This window comes from Cervus elaphus, chromosome 7, assembly GCF_910594005.1.
Source record: "Cervus elaphus chromosome 7, mCerEla1.1, whole genome shotgun sequence".
Lineage (NCBI taxonomy): Eukaryota > Metazoa > Chordata > Mammalia > Artiodactyla > Cervidae > Cervus > Cervus elaphus.
In genome coordinates, this window is record NC_057821.1 from 15,788,694 (window position 1) to 15,808,565 (window position 19,872).

Here is a 19,872-nt window from a genome sequence, read left to right on the forward strand (position 1 = left end):
AAAGATGGAATGCATGGTCCCCACACTTAGAACATCAGCCCGGGAGGAAAGGACACAGGCTTGAAGGCTGAGGAAATGATTAAAAGGAGGAAGAGCACTCTGGGTTAGAGGTGATCACATAAACAAGGTCATGGACATGTGGAACAGGACATTTTGTGTTTGAAAGTATAAGCCAATCAATTTATTAAGAGCATGGCCATGGAGACAGGGAGCGAGGCATGAGTTGAGGCTGAAGAGGGAGGCAGGGATGAAGCCGTAAGAGGTCTTGTGGGCCTGGCAAAGGAGCTTGGGTGCAATCCTGCAGAAGACTGAAGGGCTTCCGGCAGAATCTAACATAGTTTGTTCACATTTTAGAAACATAACCTTGGCTAAAAGGAGGGCAGTGGCTTTCACTGGGCAAGACTGAAACCTAAGAGGCTGGAAAGGAAGCTACTGTATATCACCCGAGATATGATGAGGTCTCAGATCATGGCATGAATAGCAGGGTTGGGGAAGAGAAGACTGGCTCAAGAAACACTTAAGAAGGCTAAGAGATGGAAAATCCCAGGGAGCAAGAAGGAAGAGCCTGCTGGCTGCTGACTTGGGTGACTGAACAGGTGGTGTTGCCTTCAACTAAGACTTGGAAGACAGGGAGAGAAGTGGGTACTAGTGAGAGGGGGTGATGAATCACTTCTGATTTTGTTGAGTTGATGATACTTAAAGTGACATCCAGATGGGTGCTTCCAGTAGGTACCTGGAATCAAACTCAGGCGAAAGACTGGAGGTATGAATTTGGGAGACATCAGTAAAGAGATGGGGTTAACACTGAAATGTTGTGAAGTAATTAGCCTCCAACTAATAAAAAAATTAAAAAAAAAAAAAAAGAGATGGGGTTAAAAGAAAAAAGAGGGAGTGGATGATCTCAGCTATGGAGATCAGGTCAAGAGAAGAGAGGGAAAATCCATAAACAGAATCCCTGGGGAACAGCCATGCTCAGGAGGTAGACGGAAGAGGAGACACCCAGAGGGAAACTAAACAGACACAGCCAGAAAGTTGGAATCCAAGGGGTCAGAGGCTATCGAGGAAGAAGTTGCCCCCATGTCAAAGGCAGCTAAGAGATCAAAGAATATCAAGACAGAAAGGTGTCCACTGGCCCTGGCAAAATGGAGGTCACTGTAGTGGTCTTTCAGGGTCTTGGCAGGAGCAAGATGGCACTCTTAAGCTTGGAAACTTCAGGAGAATTTAATAAAGGGTTTTGACAACAGTGGGCATGATGTAGGGAAAGCCTCGAGGGGGATGTAGTGCCCTAAGAGGGATAACGGGGAGAACTGAGTGGAGAGAGCTGTCTGACAGGCTTGTGAAGTGGGCAGAGGGGCAAAGCAAACCTGCTGAGACCCCACAGGTAGGGAGCGGGGGAGATAATCCCTGGCCTCAATTCCCCTTCTCATCTCTAACCGAGGCTCCCTATTGGGAAAACCCAACTGTAGGCAAGTGAGGCAGCAGTTTGATGCAGGTCCTCCAGGTCAGCCTCTGGAGGAGGGTGGACAGTGGACATGGAGGGACAGCGAGGAGATGCCCAGCTTGGAGGCCTCTGCAGAGCTCTTCAGTGGAGCAATGGAAGAGACCCAAGGGCCTTCAGTGGGGGGACATGTGGAGAATGCTTGTCTTGATGCCAGCATCCTCTGAGCGCTCTTCTATGCATGGTCGGTTTCTCACCTGCAAGGCAGAAGCCTCTCTTTCCCAGCCTCCCTTGCAGCTGGGGTACCATCCTGTGATGCAGGCTCTAGCACTCAGCCAGACCAGAGAGCCGCTGGATGAGGGAGGGAATGAGGGGTGGAAACAGAGGCCATGTGGAATCCATTTTCAGCTGAGGAAGTCTTTGGGGGTCAAACTTCGGGGCCCAGCACCTGGGGCTAGCAGAGGCTCCAGCGTAGACAATGCTGGGCTATGGGCACTGCTCCCCACGTGCAGGATCCAGGTCTTCTCTGACCTTCCTCAAGCTTCTGGAAGATCCATAGGACCCCTTCGTTTATTTCTTTTCAGCTTAAACTAGCTAGAGTGTGTTTTATTACTTGTTACTAGAACGCTGATTGATGAGGAGGGAGTGGGAAGTGAGGACATGGGCACAAGAAGGCAGATGAAGCTTTTAGGGAAAAGAGGGAAAGGAAAGAAAGAGGCTAGAGTGTTAGGTTAAGGAAGAATACTTTTAGAAAAGGAGAGTACTGAGCAGATTTATGAGCTGAGAGACTCAGAGAAAAGGAGAGTTATTATCATTCCCACCTTAGAGCTAAGGAAACTGTGGTCCAGAGAGGTTAATTACCTTCTCAAGGCCAGACTGACAGTAAGTAGGGGCACAGGAATTCCAGACCTGCTGGCTTGAAAACTTCCTACTATAAGCATCTTCTGTAACAGCCACCCAGGCAACCCCACACAAGGTAGATTTCCTTAGAAGTTTACAAGTCATACTTGAAGCCCAATTTGAAAGACCAGAAAGGCCCCTAGGGACAGAGCGCAGAGTGAGCTGGTTGGCTAGTCAGAGTGGAAGGGACACCAGTTCATAGTAAGTGAGTCAAGCTGGCTTCAGAGGGGAGACCCAGTCGTGTATGGCGCTTGATTCATCCCCCACGATGCCTCATCTTGGAGTCAAATCTTTGTTTCTAAATAGCTGTTGGGCTCTATGAGTTGCCATTTTGAAAGGGGCTCCTAGAGAGAAGCAGGAAGGAAAAGGTTCTGGAGCAAACCCTCACCAATTCCCTGGGAAGTGAGCATTCCTGAACACGGAGGAAACTCCTGAAAGTGCCTGGATGGCCTCATCAAAGCCAGCTCTTGCATATGTGGCATGTCAACGTGTGTTCAAGGAGAGGAAAGGCAGGAAGGTTAGGATGCATAAATGCATAGAGAGATTCTGGATTTTCACTCAGAGAATCTAGAAGTCAGGACAGTTTACAGAGCGTATGTGTTGGGGTTGCATTTGTGCCCTTATGCATGGAGGGGTTTTGGAGATGTTGACAGGATTCACTCACGCTGGAGGTTTGGGCCTCTGGGCAGGGCCCGCCCATGCATGCGTGCGATTTGGTCCACATATGTGAAGGTCTTACAAGGTTGGCATCTAATCCCCACAAGCCTCAGAGAGACCAGCTTTATTGAGAGAGCCTATTTCTCTATCAAAACTAAGGAGCTAATTTCTCAGCTGTTTTTCAACTGACCATTATCAATAAAGCCTGGAAATCTGGTTATTTTAAAGCAGCATATAAAGCTTTTTCCTAGGTGAACACACTTGAATTTAATTTCAGTAATATTTTCATGAACAACCTATAATTAAAGCATCTAATAAAGATCAGTAATTCACTTAGCTGGATTTGTGTTTTAAAAAAAAAACAGAAAAAAGAAAAAAAATGCAGTCGTGGAAGTCAAATTCCATTCTTCTGGTAAATGAACATTATGGTTTTTCTGGGTATCTTAATTGAACCTCATTTTTTAACAGGAATATTAAACAAATTAAATTAAGCAAGCAATTTCCCTTTTTAGGATTAAAAAAAAAAAGCCATTGAGTGGAAAAGCTCCTCTAAAACACCCATTAGTGGGAGGCGCTGGGGCAACAGTGTGGGCACACGCTGTGGGATGGGATCATTTGCTTCAATTTATCAGTGCAGAAGCTCCACCCCTGAGAAGTCAGTATTTGAGGCCAGGTCTGCCAGGCTCCAAGGCAGGGCTGTTAGACTGGGTCCCTCAAGAGGTGAGGAACGCAGGAGCCACACCCGTAGCACATTAGATCTACAGGCTGGTGGGGGCCCGGGGACCCAGTGTTCATGGCTGGACCTCCACACCCCAGGCCTGCAGGGATCCTTGCCTCCCTTCACCCCAGTCTCTGACTGTGGTTTGCAAAGTCTTAGATCCAGGGCAGGGTCAAGGAAAGTAAGTATAATGGAGTAAGAGGCTCCTTTGTGGTGAAGGCACTGTCTCTGCCTTGGCGGGGGGCGGTGGCGGGGTGGGGGGCGCGTCTCCAGTCTAAAGGAGAAAATACAGTTCCAGCCCTTGAAGAGTCCCTGATCTGACAGAAAAACGCAGCCCCTGCTTATTCACTCCACAAACATTAATCGAGCACCTACTGTATACTTGATATATATCAGTGGACAAGCAAGAATGATCCCTGCTTTCTTGCAGGGAGATAGACAATAATTAATGCATTATAATAAATAAATTTTCTAGTGGATTAGAGGCTGAAAAATACCATGGGAAAAGAGAAAAAATCGACAGTCTAAGGTAGATGGGGCAGAACAGAGAGGGTATCTCAATTGTAAATGAAATAGACAGGGTCGGCCCCATGGAGTACAGTGGTGTGGGACAAGCCATGTGGAAACCTGGGGAAAGACCTCTCAAGCAAGGGGAACAGACTGCAAAGTCCTGGAGAAGGGAGTGGGCTTGATATGTCTGAGGATGGCAAGGAGGCTGCTGATTTCGGAGCAGAGCGAGTGGAAGGGACGAGTGCTGGGAGAAGAGGGCCAGGAGGTGATGGGGACCCTCTCACGCAGGTTCCCACAGGCAGCTGTGATGACTCTGGCTTTCCCACTGAGGGAAATGGGGAGCCATGGCAGGATTTTGAGCAGAAAAGAGGTTAAACTTTTAACAGGATCCCTCCCGCCATTGTGTTAAGAAGAGACTATGGGGTGAGGAGTAAGTGGAGAGGCCTGAGAGGTGATAAAGCAAAGAGCGATGAAGCACCCCTGACCAGTGAAGGCAGAGTGGCTGGTAAGAAGGGACCCACCGAGTCTGGGAGCGGCTTGAAGGATTTGCCAACAGGTTGGATGTGGCCTGGGAGAGGAAGGCAGCATCTCCCCGAATTGAGGAGTATGGCTACTGAACCCTCTGCCCCCAAGGCCCTCTCTCTGCACAATCACACACAACAACAACACACAGGGCTCCTGAAGCCACGAGCGCAGAGTCAGAGGGTCAGAGGCAGGAGCCGGCCAGCCCTGGCCCACCTGCACCCCATCCCGGGAAAGGCGTCTTAGCGAGAGTCCACCCCGAGCCCTACACCCACAGATACCTCTTAGATCAACACCGCCGTTGCATGAACAGCCCCCAGGAAAGCGCAGTAACTCAATTCAACTGCACCGCTCCATAATCTCATGTCAACCTCACAGCTGATGATTACTGTTTTATCACAGACTCGTAAAGTCCCCACATTGCCATGAATCACGGACACTCCGCCAGCGAGAGCCAGAAAATGCGGCCAACTCCAGAGAGTGCCGGCTTGACAAGCAGCTGCTGCAGTTCGCCTGAGGTCACCTTTCACCACCGCAAGGGTCTTCCACCTGCTCACTCTGGAAATCAGGAAACAAGTCCGAATGACTCCACTTCCAGGGTTGGAGTCTCCTGCTCCCTTCTGCTGGAAAAATATTAAATGCCTAGTGTTCTCTGGTGTAACAGACTAAATGGCTGACAGCATGGTATAGAGGGAAGTACCTGGGGTTTTGAGTGCAAAGACATTTAACTCCTGTGTCTGCTCTTTACTCGTTGTATGACCTTGGGTGAACCATTGAAGGCATCCTAACCTCAGCATAGTCATCTGTAAAAAGGTATCGTGAAGCTTAAATGAAATAATGTCTGCAACACACTTTGAAAACAGTAAATCGCTGGACATTTAATAGCAGTAGCTATTAGGTCACAACCCAGACTACCAAGACCCAAACCAGGCAGACACCTCGAACCAGGGAGAAGGCCAGAACTGAGGCAGGGCAGTGGGTTACAGCCAGCACAAGGACAGCTGGCATCGCCAAGTGAGGAAGAAAGAGAAAGAGAGATTTGTTTTAAGGAATTGCTCACATGATTATGGAAGTTGGCATTTTCAACATCTGCAGGGTGGGCCCTCAGGATGGAGATTAAGTTTCAGTCTGAAGGCCTTCCACTGGCTGAATTCCTTCCTGCTCTGATGTTTAGGGAAAAGCAGTCTTTGCCTTCATCTGATTGGATGAGGCTCACCCACACTACGGAGGACAATTTGCCTTACTCAGAGTCTACTAATTTACTTGTTAATCTCATCCAAAAAAATACCCTCACTGAAACAGGCAGAACATCTGACCAATATCAGGTGTTTGGTCCAGCCAACCTAACACATAATCTTAGCCATCATAGACCTTACACAAAACTCTAGTATATGAAGTAGATAAAAGAGAACCCATCAGAGTTGAAGAGGGAGAGGAGGACCAGAGCCCACCAACTCTGTAGCCCCTTGTCTTCTGCAATGACTACAGAGACTCCAAAGAACCCAGTTTATAAAACCACTGGTCTAGCTTCCATTAGGTATGGCTTCCACTCAAGATGTAAGGTAACCAAACTGCACACAGGTAGTTTATGCTAGTTTCACCATGTTATAGCTCTGGCTCAACTGCAGACTCCTTGAGTATCCAAACCATTTGCCTCTGCAGGCCCAGCTCATAGCAATGGGCAGGCACATAGGAGGTAGACACTCAGTGTATATGCTGAATGAATGGGTGAATGGATGAATGCAGAGACAAAGACCATTCAGAATCTGGAAATCCAAACCGAGAAAGACGTTCCACCCAAGAGGACAGAATCAGTGGCAGTGCCTCGGAACTAAAGCCTCCCTCCTCCCTGCCACAGGTGGGACCAGTGACTGAACCCTAGAGGAGGTCCCTGGTGCTGAGACACTGCCATTTGCACCCTGACAACAAATGCAGACAAAACTCCTCCTTGGCTTTCAAACGTACCCCACAATGGTTCCTGCAGCACACTCACTGTAGGCTGCTAGTAAAATGAGTCTGCATCCTGGAAACACATTTAGAGTGATGAGAGGAGGCAAATCGCCCAAAAAAGCTACTGAAGAAGGAGAAAAGAGACATTACCCCAGGGTGGCAGAGTCTAACAAGTGGGAGAACCAGGACTTATTTGCTGAATAAAAACCAAATGCAGGATAATGGTCAGTTTTACCGGCGTGCTTTCTTGCCAGCCACTGGTCTGAGGGTCTTGGGACACAAGGCAGGACATGTGGCCTGAAGGAAAAAGTTGTTTGTACACTGAGTGAGGCCTAGGAGCCGCCTCTGGGTGGAGGGGGGCCTCCTGACACCTGGTAATTAATCAGGGACAGAGGTTGGCAGCAGCCCTGTCTCCGTCGCTGCAGTCTCCGGAGGCTGAGAAATTTCCTGCCGGCTGTCAGCACAGCTGCTCGGGGGCCCCAAGGTGCCGCAGGTATAGGGAGAAGGGGGACCGCCAGGGCAGAGGAGGAACAATGAGCAGAGGAAAAAATAATGACAAAGGGACATTTCGGCAACTCTCGTCTCCCTCTGCCTGATGTTAGGAGACTTTCCTTCAAGGAGTCTAAGATCAGTGAGGGAGGGGCACCTTCCTACAGGGTTGCGGTTCTATTTCTGAGCAAGACAAACAGGCCTATCCCTGTCCTACCTCTGGACAGTGACACTCAGTCCTGGTGGCCTGTTACAATCACCTGGGGCCTTTTAAAAAGCCCTGATGCCTGGGCCCTGATCCTGGTACCATCTTACTCAGTTGATTGGGGGAGGAGCCCAAACGTTGGCGTTTTTTCAAGTCACCCATACAATTCTATTGCGCATCCAGGTTAGAGAACCTCTGCTTTAGAGCTCTAGGCCTTCTGCCCCCGCCACTAAAACCTGCCCCTCCACACCCTCTCCCTGACCTCCAGATACACAAAGGCACCATTGGCCACATCCCTACCAGTCAGGACTTTTCACGATGGCCTGCATTTATTCATGCTTCTTCAGAGTTCCAGACTTCCCACTTGCCCATCTTTGTTTCACAAATTCTTCTCCATCCTTCAGACCCTAGCCTCATGCCATCTCCTCTCTAGAGCCTTCCCTGATTTCTGCAGACCAACCTAGCCGGTGTGCCTCTGAACCCCACTCCCACTTCTGTGCTGCTACCTCTATGAGTGCGTCTGCCACCTGGTACTTCGTCATCTCTATTCATCTGACTCTCAGTTAAACACGAAGCTTTTTGAGGACAGGAATGATCGTGAATTAGCATACAGTAACATATGTAGATGGTTGCTATTCAGTCATTCAGTTGTGTCCGATTCTATGTGATCCCACGGACTGCAGCACACCAGGCTTCCCTGTCGTTCACCGCCTCCGGGAGATTGCTCAAACTCATGTCCACTGAGTCAGTGATGCCATCTAGCCATCTCATCGTCTGTCATCCCCTTGTCCTCCTGCCCTCAATCTTTCCCAGCATCAGGGTCTATTCCAATGAGTCAAATCTTTGCCTCAGATGGCCAAAGTATTGGAGCTTCAGCTTCAGCATCAGTCCTTCCAATGAATACTCAGGGCTGATTCCTTTAGGATTGACTGGTTTGATCTCCTTGCAGTCCAAGGGACTCTCAAGAGTCTTCTCCAACATCATCATTTGAAAGCACCAATTCTTTGCTGCTCAGCCTTTTCTTTATGGTCCAACTCTCACATCCGTACATGACTACTGGAAAAACCATGACTTTAACTATCAGGACCTTTGTTGGCAAACTAATGTCTCTGCTTTTTAATATGCTGTCTAAATTTGTTGTAGGTTATCTTCCAAGGAGCAAGCATCTTTTGATCTCATGACTGCAGTCACCATCTGCAGTGATTTTGGAGCCCAGGAAAATAAAGTCTTTCACTGTTTCCACTGTTTCCCCATTTATTTGCCGTGCAGTGATGGGACCAGATGCCATGATCCTAGTTTTTTGAATGTTTAAACCCACTATGTAGATGTTCTAATATAATTTATATAATTTAACATTAAAATATGTGTATATTTTAATATATTCTATTTACTTACTGCTTTATTTCGTGTCTCCTATATGATGGATGATCTGAAGCCCAGGAATGTGATGTTATATAAGGCTACTGTCTTTCTTTTATATTCCCTATAGCACATCTGCCGCAAGGAAGTTCAATAAATTTCTGTGGAATGAGTGAACAACTTTCTGACTGGGGAAAAACAGACAAGATAGCATGTGAATCAAGGTGTGGAGCAGACAATGCCGTGTGTGCCCATTTCCCAGCACCCCTGTGCAGTTAGGTTGGGTGGGCCCACGGGATGTGGCAGAAGTGATGTAAGCCACTTCCAGGCCTGGCCTGTGACACAGCCCGTGTGATTCTACACTTCTCTCTGCTTCTGCTCCGTGACCCTGGGGGCGGCACGGACACAGCCGTGGGACACAGAAGGGCTGTTCCTACTCTCAGGAGTCTGAAAAGAGAGTGAGAAAGAAACCTTTTGTGCTTGACCAAGATTTGTGAATCAGTGTGTTATAGGAACAAAGTCTAGTTTATCCTGACTAATGTGGGATGATTTTGGCTACCAATAACAGTTCATGACTAAAAACTGGATAAAAATAGTTTACTCCTTTTGTAATAAAACTTTCAGAGGTAGGTGGTTCCTGGGGTTGAGAAGGAGCTTGTCCACATTCAGAGGGACTCAGCCCATTCCCATCCATTAGCCTGCCACCTTCAGTGAATCCACCACCCCTCTGCTCACACTGGCAAGCTGGCTTCCATGGTTCCTATTATCACATCCTTACATCACAGTACAGTGTCCTAAGCAGTAAACAAGGAAGAGGCAAAAGCACCCTCTCCTCATCTTTCCCTTTTTAGGAGAGAAAAAGGATTTTCCCAGAAGCCCCAGCAGACTCTTCTTGATACCTCATTGGCCAGAACAAGGTCACCTGACCAACTCTGGCTGCAAGAAGAACTGAGAGGAAAGAATGAAGTATTTCCCTATTTTATCTCAGGAAGTGGGGTGTGCCAGGTGGGAACGGCTGGGTATCTCTGTCTCCACACCAAGCCTGGGGAGAGAGAAACTGTCTGAAGGAGCCAAGCCAAAGGTGGGAGGTTCGCCTGCTTAGCATTAACTATGGCACATCCCATGCAAGAACCTAATTAGTAATTGTAATTTATACCTGAGATTGTGATTTGGGGAGAGCACCAGGGGACTCATTGCTGCCTCTGAGAGGCAAGATACAAAGGCAGGATCATTTGTTTTATTTCTTCCTTCAAAAGATTCTTATGAGGCATGTCTTTTATGGCTACATACTCATTATATTTCAAATGCATTCAAGTATCCTTGATGTATTGCTAAGAGTCTGGGTGAATTTTTTTTTCCCCTCCAAAGCACTTGTGTACTTGTAGGTAAAACTGGGCAAGCTCAAGGCATAGTGGGCTTTGCTCTCTTACAGGAAGTCTGGGTTGGGGAAACTCCTGTGGCCATAGTAGCAATGATAAACCATGTGGGCCCGGCCATCGGCACGTGGGCTGAAGAAATGGTCACACAGACGCTGTGATTGAGGGGCCCCCCAGGGCCACGCTGCACCAGGAAAACCCCTCTTCCAGATCCCTAAGCCCAGCATGGAATCACCCCTTAGGTCAAAGCATTACTCCCCCTGAGTTTCCTGCAATGTTTACTTAATGGAATATGAAAGCCAGTGGGCTCCCTGCAGCTGCTAGGAGGAGAGCCAGGACAGATATCCAGCTTGCTGAAATACTGACTCACTCCCCTACCAGGCAGGGAATGGCTGCCCTGAGTCCCTGAGTGCCCTTTCCCCATGCTGCCCCAGCCTCTCCCTTTAGGGCTGCCATTCTCCCCGTAACCCAGCAATCAGAGGGTTCACTTCTGATGTGACTGGGGTCCTTCAAGAGCCTTTAGCTCTGACTGGTCACCGCTCTTACTGGTCATTGAATAGCTTGACTGTCACTTCTAAATGCACTCCCAAGTGGTATATCTGAAGGCTCCATTTTTAGCTGAAAAAAAAAAAAAAGATAGCAAATATTGCATGCTATGCCATAATTTGCCAGCAACTATTTTCATTTGAAAGCAAAGTTTCAAAATACTATCCACCAAATGAAAATGTTGGTCCAAGAAGGTGCACAATGGTCACCCTGTGGCTTTGGTCCTTCCAGCACAATTGCTGGGTGTCCCTGTGTAGTCGGGGAACCCAGCCAGAGAATCAGGTGGTTAACGTGTTGTCGCCAGAACATCACTGCACAATTGCACATACGGCTCCTAGGAGGTGAAAACCAACTCCCTCAGTCCCCAGTCTGTACCCAAACCTTGTTTAAGACAAAACTGCATGGGTCCTCCCAGCCCGTTGGTTCCAGGGCACCAGCCTAACAGGGTCATTTCCCGCTCCTCCAATCTGCTCACGCCTTTCTGTCTCTTGCTGTTTCTGCCAGCGGGGCTGCTCTTTCCTTCAGCTCAGGCTTCAAAGTCAAGCTCAAAGCTACATCATCCCCCTCCAGAGCAGACCCCCAGGCTATAATCTCTTCTCCTTCCTTGTATTTTCTTTTTAAACTTATACTGTGGCTCACAATCCTTTCTATTCAGCATTAGAGTTATTTATATTGATCTTTTGAACTCGACTGTGAGCTCCTTGAGGGAGGGACCATACGGAGTTGAACTTTTTATTCTGCACGGTATTTAGTGCTGTACTAGACATAGTGTGAGCACGCAGAAAACGTTTGTTTAGTAACTAAAGGACGACATTCACCTTTTACATATCGACATTGGTTAATTACATTTTCATTTCATGAGAGGATGGAGAAAGCATGAAAAGGGAAAGTGAAAGTCGCTCAGTCGTGTCCGACTCTTCTGCAGTGCTATCCATGGAATTCTCCAGGCCAGAATACTGGAGTGGATAGCCAGCTGTTCCCTTCTCCAGGGGATCTTCCCAACCCAGCGATCAAACCCAGGTCTCCGACATTGCAGGTGGATCCTTTACCAGCTGACCCACCAGGGAAGCCCAAGAATACTGGAGTGGACAGCCTATCCCTTCTCCAGTGGATCTTCCCGACCCAGGAATCAAATCAGGGTCTCCTGCATTGCAGGCGGATTCTTTACCAGCTGAGCTACCAGGGAAGCCCCAAAGGGGCAGGCCATTTTGATGGGAAGGCAAGAAAGCGTTTAGGTGAAAGTGGGCCCCAAGACAACTCTGAGCCATCAGGAGGGTGAAGATGTGAGGGGCACTTTCCATCCATATCACAGGTCTGAAGAGACAGCTCAGTCCTGAGTGTGGCTCCGGGGCCACAACGCTTGGGTTCAAAGCCTGGCTCTCAGTGGGTGTGACCTTGAGAACTTAAGAGAACTCTTAACTCTCTGTGGTTCAGTTTTCTCATCTGTAAAACAGGGATGCTAGTAGTGCCTACTCCATTCATTTGTTTGAAAGGATTACTGAGTTAATACATGTAAAGCATTTGAACAATGACTCGCCAATCATGCTCACTTGATATGTATCTGACTATTATCATATTCTCTGGATCTGTCCAAATCTCAGTATAGCCTAGACAAGCTGGGTCTCCCATGTTTTCATCCCCTTTTCCTTTGTGATATACAACACAGTCACCCAATCCCATTTTCCTTCACCTCCAGACCCATATATACATCAACTTGAGGATATTTTTAACATTCTCAGGTTAAGCACACAGGACTTAGAGCTTTTAGAAGCCAAATTTCTCTGTTGACTGCGTAGGATGTTTTTGAAGTTAACAGAAAAAAGGCACATAAAAGAAAAAGTTAGCTATATGTTCCAGTGCCCACCTTCTGCAAAATTTCTTTTTCCTTCCAGAAAAATAATCCCTTCACTTTTGTTATGGTACTCAAACTTTTACACTTAGAAATTAATTCAGGGAATTCCTGGCGGTTCAGTGGTTAGAACTTGGCTTAAGGCCTGGGTTCAACCCTTATTTAGGAAACCAAGATGCTACAAGCCTCAGGGTGTGACCAAAACAAAAGCAATTAATTCAATGTAATAGACTTACTTTCATGAAAAAAAAAGGGGGGGGGGGGGAAGATTTTTATTTTTGTGAAAAGTCAGCAGTTATTCACAATTTAGCATAAATTTGTTAAATCAGATTGCCTTTGTAACACTGAGACCAATCCACTTGGAAAACAGAGGTATGGGTGGATTGTGATTTAAAGCAGGAAAAGGCAATTTCAGAGCATATTCGGAAAGGGCATGCCTGGGGGAATGTCCAGAGTAGAGTAGTAGAGGTGGGAATGGGTGAAGGGTGGTCCAAGCGTCATTAAAACTGGAAATTTGAGTCCAACAGCTAGATAAGGGCAGGGGAACAAAAGAAACATAAGAAGGAACTGAATAAATATTTTACAACAGAAAGTTTAGTCTAGTGGCTGCTTTGGATTTGAATGTAAGGCAGATGTTATAGCCTAAAGCGATCCATTATTTCTAGCTGCACAGAGTGGGTGTTGCTGTTCCATCTCCAAAGCCAGAGGGTTCAAAGAGACAGGGCAGCTGACTCTTGAGCGCCTGCCCTCCCCACCCCCACCCCAGCCCTGAAATGAGGGTAACAGTAGTATCTCTGGTGCGCCTCAGAGCCGATTCACTGCACGGACAGAGCAAGCAGTTCCCCCAAACTTCATCCTATCCTGATCTCTGGGAGAGCGGACAATTCCAAATCCTCCTGCTCCATGGCTACAGAGAAAACATTTTTCTCAGCCAGTCTTGATGACTCAAAGGCAGTCACTGGAATAAGTTGCCCATCGGCCACCCCCAACGTTAGCTCTCACCATCCCCCGTTTTAACTTTTTTTTAGTAAAGCAGCTTATTGGGTTTAGACGGATGACAACTCATCAGAGAATCAGAGAACCGAAAGGACCCTAAAAGAACATCTAGTCCAACCCTTTCATTTCACAGATAATGAAGCTAAGACTCAGAGAGGGAGATGGTTTCCCCACCGTCACACAGCAAGCTGAGTGCGGAGCCACACGGAGAACCCAGAACTGCTGGCTCCAGGCTCCCCTCTGCCCCCCTTCCAGTCTGCTTTTGCCATAGGGTGGAGAGTCCCAACTAGGGCTGGACTGGAGTGTCTGCCTATGAGCTGTGTCTTGTAAGGATACCGGAAGTTTCTCTCTCTCCAGTTGCCATTGCCTGCTATAAGATGCTGGGTATAAGATGCTGTACTGGAAAACCTTTCACAGCCTTCTTCCAAAAGTATCACGGGATGCTTTGGGTTGAAAGTAATAGAAACCCTCACCTCAAGTGCCCTCACCCAGGATGATTAATGATGTCATTCCACCAGATGCCCCAGAGTGGAGCAACTGCCAAAGCTGATACGTTCTGTGGTTCGACTGTGCTTCTTCGAGATTCTCTGCCTGTTTCCAGCCCACCCTCTTCAGCATGTCGGAATAGCGCCCCCTCCTGGTTGTAAATGACTGCCACAGTTCAAGAGGTCGTTTCTAGACACGTTAACATCACAACCTAGAAGATAAGTCATTGCCTCTTGGATGTCTTTTTTTTGTTACTGCGGATCCTTTCCCCCAAAGTCCTCCAGCAAAACTCTCTTCTCTCACTGGTCAGGGTTAGGTCGCATGCCCCCTTTCTGAACCAATGATTGGCCAGGGCAATGGGATTACCATCATTGATTTACACTAGTTGAAATTTACCCTACAGTCCTTGTAGGGAGGGGTAGACACCCACACTAACTCAAAACTCTGCCGGCAAAGAAAAAAAGGATATCAGTGGGCAAGCATTTAAAAGTATCTGCCACATTTTCTCATCACCACCTGAGGAGTGTAGTGTACACAGCATGAACTCTGGAGCAAGAATGGCTGAATTCAGCGCCCACCACCCTCCCTCTGCTGCCTGCTAGTTGTGTGACCTCAGGCAAGTTGATCTGCCTCTCTGTGCCTCAAATTTCTTAGGGAATATAATAGCATCTACTTCACGGGGCTACTATGAAGTCTATGTAAGTAAATGCATGTAAAATAGGCAAATATATATAATACGCAAAAGACTGAACCACCACAAACGTTATATAGAGGTATCTGCTATTAGTTTCTTCCTAAATCTCTCCTCCACACTCACAACCCATACGCCTACCATCGTTGTCACGAGAGTCTCATCATTATTCCGGAAATGACCTGCATTTTTCAAAATTTGGGGCTTCACATATGCCAGCTCTTCCACTTATAAAGATAAACTTCCCACCATCTTTCCTGGTGACATTTAAGAGCCAGCTCAACGCCACCTCCGCCATAAACCTTTCCTGGTTGGCATTCATCTCTTTTCCTGCCCCACCTTCAGACTCTCTAAACTCCAGTGCTTCCACCCAGACTCCTGTAGATCTGCCTTGCTTTGTGGTCCGGATGAATGTGTCAGCCTCCACCCTCCCCTAGACATGGCTCCTTTAAGGGCAGGAACCTACTCTAAGCCTAGTCTTTGACCTCTCCTTAGGAAACAACTCAGTGCTCTGCATATAATGCATTCTCAGTAAACGTTTATTGAGTCATATAGAATTGAATCAATACATAGTCTCTGCCTTCGGGGAGTTTCCGGTCAGGTTGGGGAACAGGACAGACACACGTACAGCTGAGCATGTGGGCATTAGCACATCAGTGCGCCCCACGGACCTGGTGCTCCACCACACCAAGCTCTGCCATTCCCTCAAGGAGTCGGGTTCCCTCACGGCCCCTTGCCTTTGCACAGGCCATTTCCCTGCCTGGCAGTTCCTTCCTTGCCCCTAGAATCCTTTTGCATCTGGCAAAGTCCTCTTCACCTTCAAGTCTGTGCTCCAGCATCGCCTCCACTGTGAACTGCCGCCTGCTCTGAGACTTCTCTACTGTAGCACTCGGCACGTGCATCGCACCTACCTGCCTCTGCAGCCTGGGAGCTCCTGGAGAGCCGGGACTGTACCCTCCCATCTCTGCATCTGGAGCCCAGTACAGGGCTTGACGAGTAGCAGACGCTCAATGCATCTTTGCCTGGTGGGTCCCAGGCAGTTCGTGGACAGTACAGTGGGATTTACATTAGCTGTCTTTGTCCTTCTCTCAGAGCAGCAGCCCTGGGGCTTTGGTAACAACTTAACAAGAGGCTGGGTTCTCAAGAGGGGCAGCCGGTCTGGGAAGCTGAGCTGAAGAAGCCGGCATCCTGGCCAAGGAGATAACACACAATTAGCGCAGTCCCTGAGAGGAGCGTGACAACACCTGCCCGAGCTCGCCTCCAGGGAGAGAAGCTTCACTGTGGAGGGCTTCGTGGAGCAGGGATTACATGCTTCCCTGCATCAAGCGGCTGGGCTGGGATAACAGGAAGTGATCGTCTTCTAAGGAGCATCCACTACTGGGCGCAGCCGGGCATCCGTTGTGCCTCCCTCTGGATGCTGGGTGCTTGTTTCCATGAATAATGTGCGCGCACACACGCGCTAAGTTGCCTCAGTTGTGTCTGACTCTTTGTGACCCTATGGATATTATAGCCCATCAGACTCCTCTGTCATGGGATTCTCCCAGCAAGAATACTGGAGTGGCTTGCCATGCTCTCCTCCAGGGGATCTTCCCACCCCAAGAATCAAACCTGCATCTCTTACATCTCCTGCATTGGCAGGCAGGTTCTTAACCACTAGCACCACCTGGGAAGCCCAGAATAATGTCTGCTTTCTTGTAATCGTTGCTGTTGGCTTTTCATGGTAATGCCTTGCTTTATAGTCTCCTGAGTCCCCTCTCATTTCTTACCTCAGCCAAGACTCATATCAACTCTGCAGCAACTATGCCGCCCATATTCCAGATGAGAAAACTGAGTCTCAGAGGGCAGTCAGAAAGCTTTGTGCAATGGCACACAGCTGGCGAGGGGAGGGACTCTGGATCCAAGCCTAGAGCTTGCATGAGCTGCTTTGGCTGGAAGGAGGTTTGACAACTGAAGGTTTCTTTCTTTGTGTCTGAGTGAGATATTGTCTTACCACCAGTATCCATGGTCTTGGGGGCCACCAGGTCCCTACTCATTTGTCCATTAGGGTCTGTTGAAGCATGAAGGGGGAAGAATGCGGATGTGGGATTACAAGGATGTTGTGGGGGAGGTTGTGGTGTGTGCATGTGTGTGCATTTGTACACGTGTGTGTGTGTGTACTGGGCTCAGAGGTGAACTTCCAGCATCCCTCATGCCTTAGGCACATTCAGTGGGGACAACGATGGTCCCTTCTGACTGTCTTTAGTGTCATACATGCTTCAAGGGCACGATCAGGGGCTTTGGTGTTTTGCAGCCCCTCCCATTCACATGTCAATTCATGCTAGAAGGGAACAGGAGGAACTGAAGCCACAGTTCTGCTGTAACCTCTCATCATGTCACTCAAGTCACCTTCTCCAGGAGGAATGGAGGGCTTCCTCTCTCACCACCCTGGGACCACAGCGTCAGCAGACCCTCCCCCAAGAAGCCCTTTGTCTTCCAGTCCTTGCCCTTGTTCCGAGGGGAGGCATTGACATGCAGGAGTCCTCAGTGGCCCCCATCCAGCTTCTAAGCTGACCTAGCTGACAGCAATGTGGTTTCTGGGTGGTCGTGTTGGATCCGTGACCCCTGCCACCTGGAACAAGTCAGCTGCTACGTTTTCATCTGTAAAAATCAGAGGCATAATGTGTCATGAGAGGATGAAACGTGGAGATGCTTCCCAGACTGTAGAAGGCCCTGGACACCAGTGTTAACCCGGCAGCCCTTAGTGGTTGCTAGCGCCTCCCAGAGGCCAGAGGTCCCACTGCAGCGCCTCGGCCTCTAGCCTGCCTTCCTCCAGCTCTGACTTCCCTCAGGTCCAGCAGCATCTCCTTCCTTCTGCCTCCATCCACCTGTCAGGGAGGCAGAAGACGGGGCAAACCAGGGGCTCCCAGTTCCATCTGGCACAGGTGGAACAGTCCTGCTTTCCAGGTTCCCTGGAGAGGGGTGACTTTTCAGAATTCCCTTTGAGGCAGCCATGTGAATTGAGCTCAAAAGCTGTTGCCAGGATGTGTGTTCTAGACCCTCCCTACTCAAAACCTTGCTCCGGGACCGGGAGATTTCACATCACACGGGGTTTGTTAGCATTGCAGAGTCTCAGCAGCTGCTCCAGAGTGACTATGGCAGTCTGCACTTGAACAAAGCCCCAGGTGATCCACGCACAGCATGAGAAGGGTTGGACTGGGAGAAGGAGAAGTAGCAGGAGGAGGAGTGGGGGAGATGATGAAAGCAACAAGGAACATTGGCCCAGCCTGGGGAGGATGCCTGTCTGCTGAGAGGGTGCGGTAGTGGGTTGAGTGACTGAGGGAGGCAGGAGAGAGTCGTAGAGGATGTTCTGCAGTAAAGACGGGGCTCTTGGCAGGGGACTGAGAAGAAGCTGGAGTTAACGGTCCCAGGTGCCTTCAGCCCAGAGTCTCCATTTGTGACAGGTCACCTACGTTGGTCCCCTGGTGCCTCTGCAGTCTGTAGCTATGGACCTTGGTGTCAGGGAACCACTGGGCTCAGTGGTTCCTCCTCTTTGATTTTTTGGGAGAGTTTGAGAAGGATCACTGTTCATTCTTCTTTAAATGTTTGGTGGTATTTACCAAAGATGCTGGGAAAGACTGAAGGCAAGAGGAGAAGAAGGGGCCAGAGGATGAGATGGTTGACTAGCATCACTCAATTAACATGAACCTGGGCAAACTCTGGGAGATAGTGAGGGACAGGGAGGCCTGGCGTGCTGCAGTCCGTGGGGTCACAAAGAGTCAGACACGACTTAGTGACTGAACAACAACAACAGAATTTACCGATGAAACATCTGGTCCTGGACTTTTCTCTACTGGAAGGATTTTTTATTTTTTTATTTTTAAAGTCTCTATTGAATTCATTACAGTATTGCTTCTGCTTTATGTTCTTTATTTCTTTTTGGCCTCAAGGCATATAGGATCTTAGCTCCTTGACCAGGGATTGAACTCACACCCCTGCATTGGAATGTGAAGTCTTAACCGCTTGACCACCAGGGAAGTCCCTATTAGACATTTTTTTAAATGATTGATTTCATCTCTTCCCTTGTTGGGCTTCCTTCATAGCTCAGTTGGTAAAGAATCTGCCTGCAACGCAGGAGACCACAGTTCGATTCCTAGGTTGGGCAGATCCTCTGGAGAAGGGATAGGCTTCCTACTCCAGTATTCTTGGGCTTCCCTTATGGCTCAGCTGGTAAAGAATCCTCCTGCAATGCAGGAGACCTGGGTTGGGAAGATGCCCTGGAGAATGGAAAGGCTACCCACTCCAGTATTCTGGCCTGGAGAATTCCATGGACCATATAGTCTATGAGGTCGCAAAGAGTCGGACACGACTGAGTGACTTTCACTTCGTTTCACTCACTTCCCTTGTTAGAAGTCTATTCAGATTTTCTATTTCTCTTTGAGTCAGTTTTAGCAACTTGTGTGTTTCTAGGAATTAATCTGCTGGAAGCATTTTGACCTGGAAACCAAAGTCCACCTTCCCTAAGCAGGTGGTAACAGGTAGATAAGGCCTAGGGTTCCTGCTGCCAGGCTGGGCTTGTTCCCCAGTGTTCACCTTAGCCTGGCCCTGTCCTCACATCCAGAAACCTTGTGTCTTTATTTGGCCCCAGAGCAATGCAGGAACCTTGCTGTCTGCCTTGTTTGGGACACAGGAGTTTCCTGCCGGAGTCCTCACCCCTATTATCTGTTGATGGGGGAAAGCCAGTTTACAGGGAAGTAGGAACCTTGGCCAAGTCAGCTACATTTCCTCAACTCTTTCCCTGCACCTGGGCTCCCAAATCCTGCCCCTGGGTATGAACTGGTGAGCATCTCTGATTGTTCTGTAAGTGAGTAATTAAGAACTTTCCCAGGCAGTCTGTAACTGAACATACTGTCAGTAAGTACCCGGTGACCCGAGCTGTCTTAGTAAAAGGTTTTTTGAAGAATAAAAGAAACCCACTGTGTTCGAAGACTCTTCTGCAGAGACAAATAAGCTCTAAAATCCCAGTGATTTAACACAACAGTCTTGATTTCTCTGTCACACACAAAGTCCCCTACAGGTCCAGGAACCCACCATGGCAACTCGCCCCAGACATAATTAGGACTGGGCTGTTCCCTCTCTGGCACTAACATCCCAGCATTGTCCACTTGCAGCCACAGGGTGGGAAAGAGGGTGCATGGAGCTCA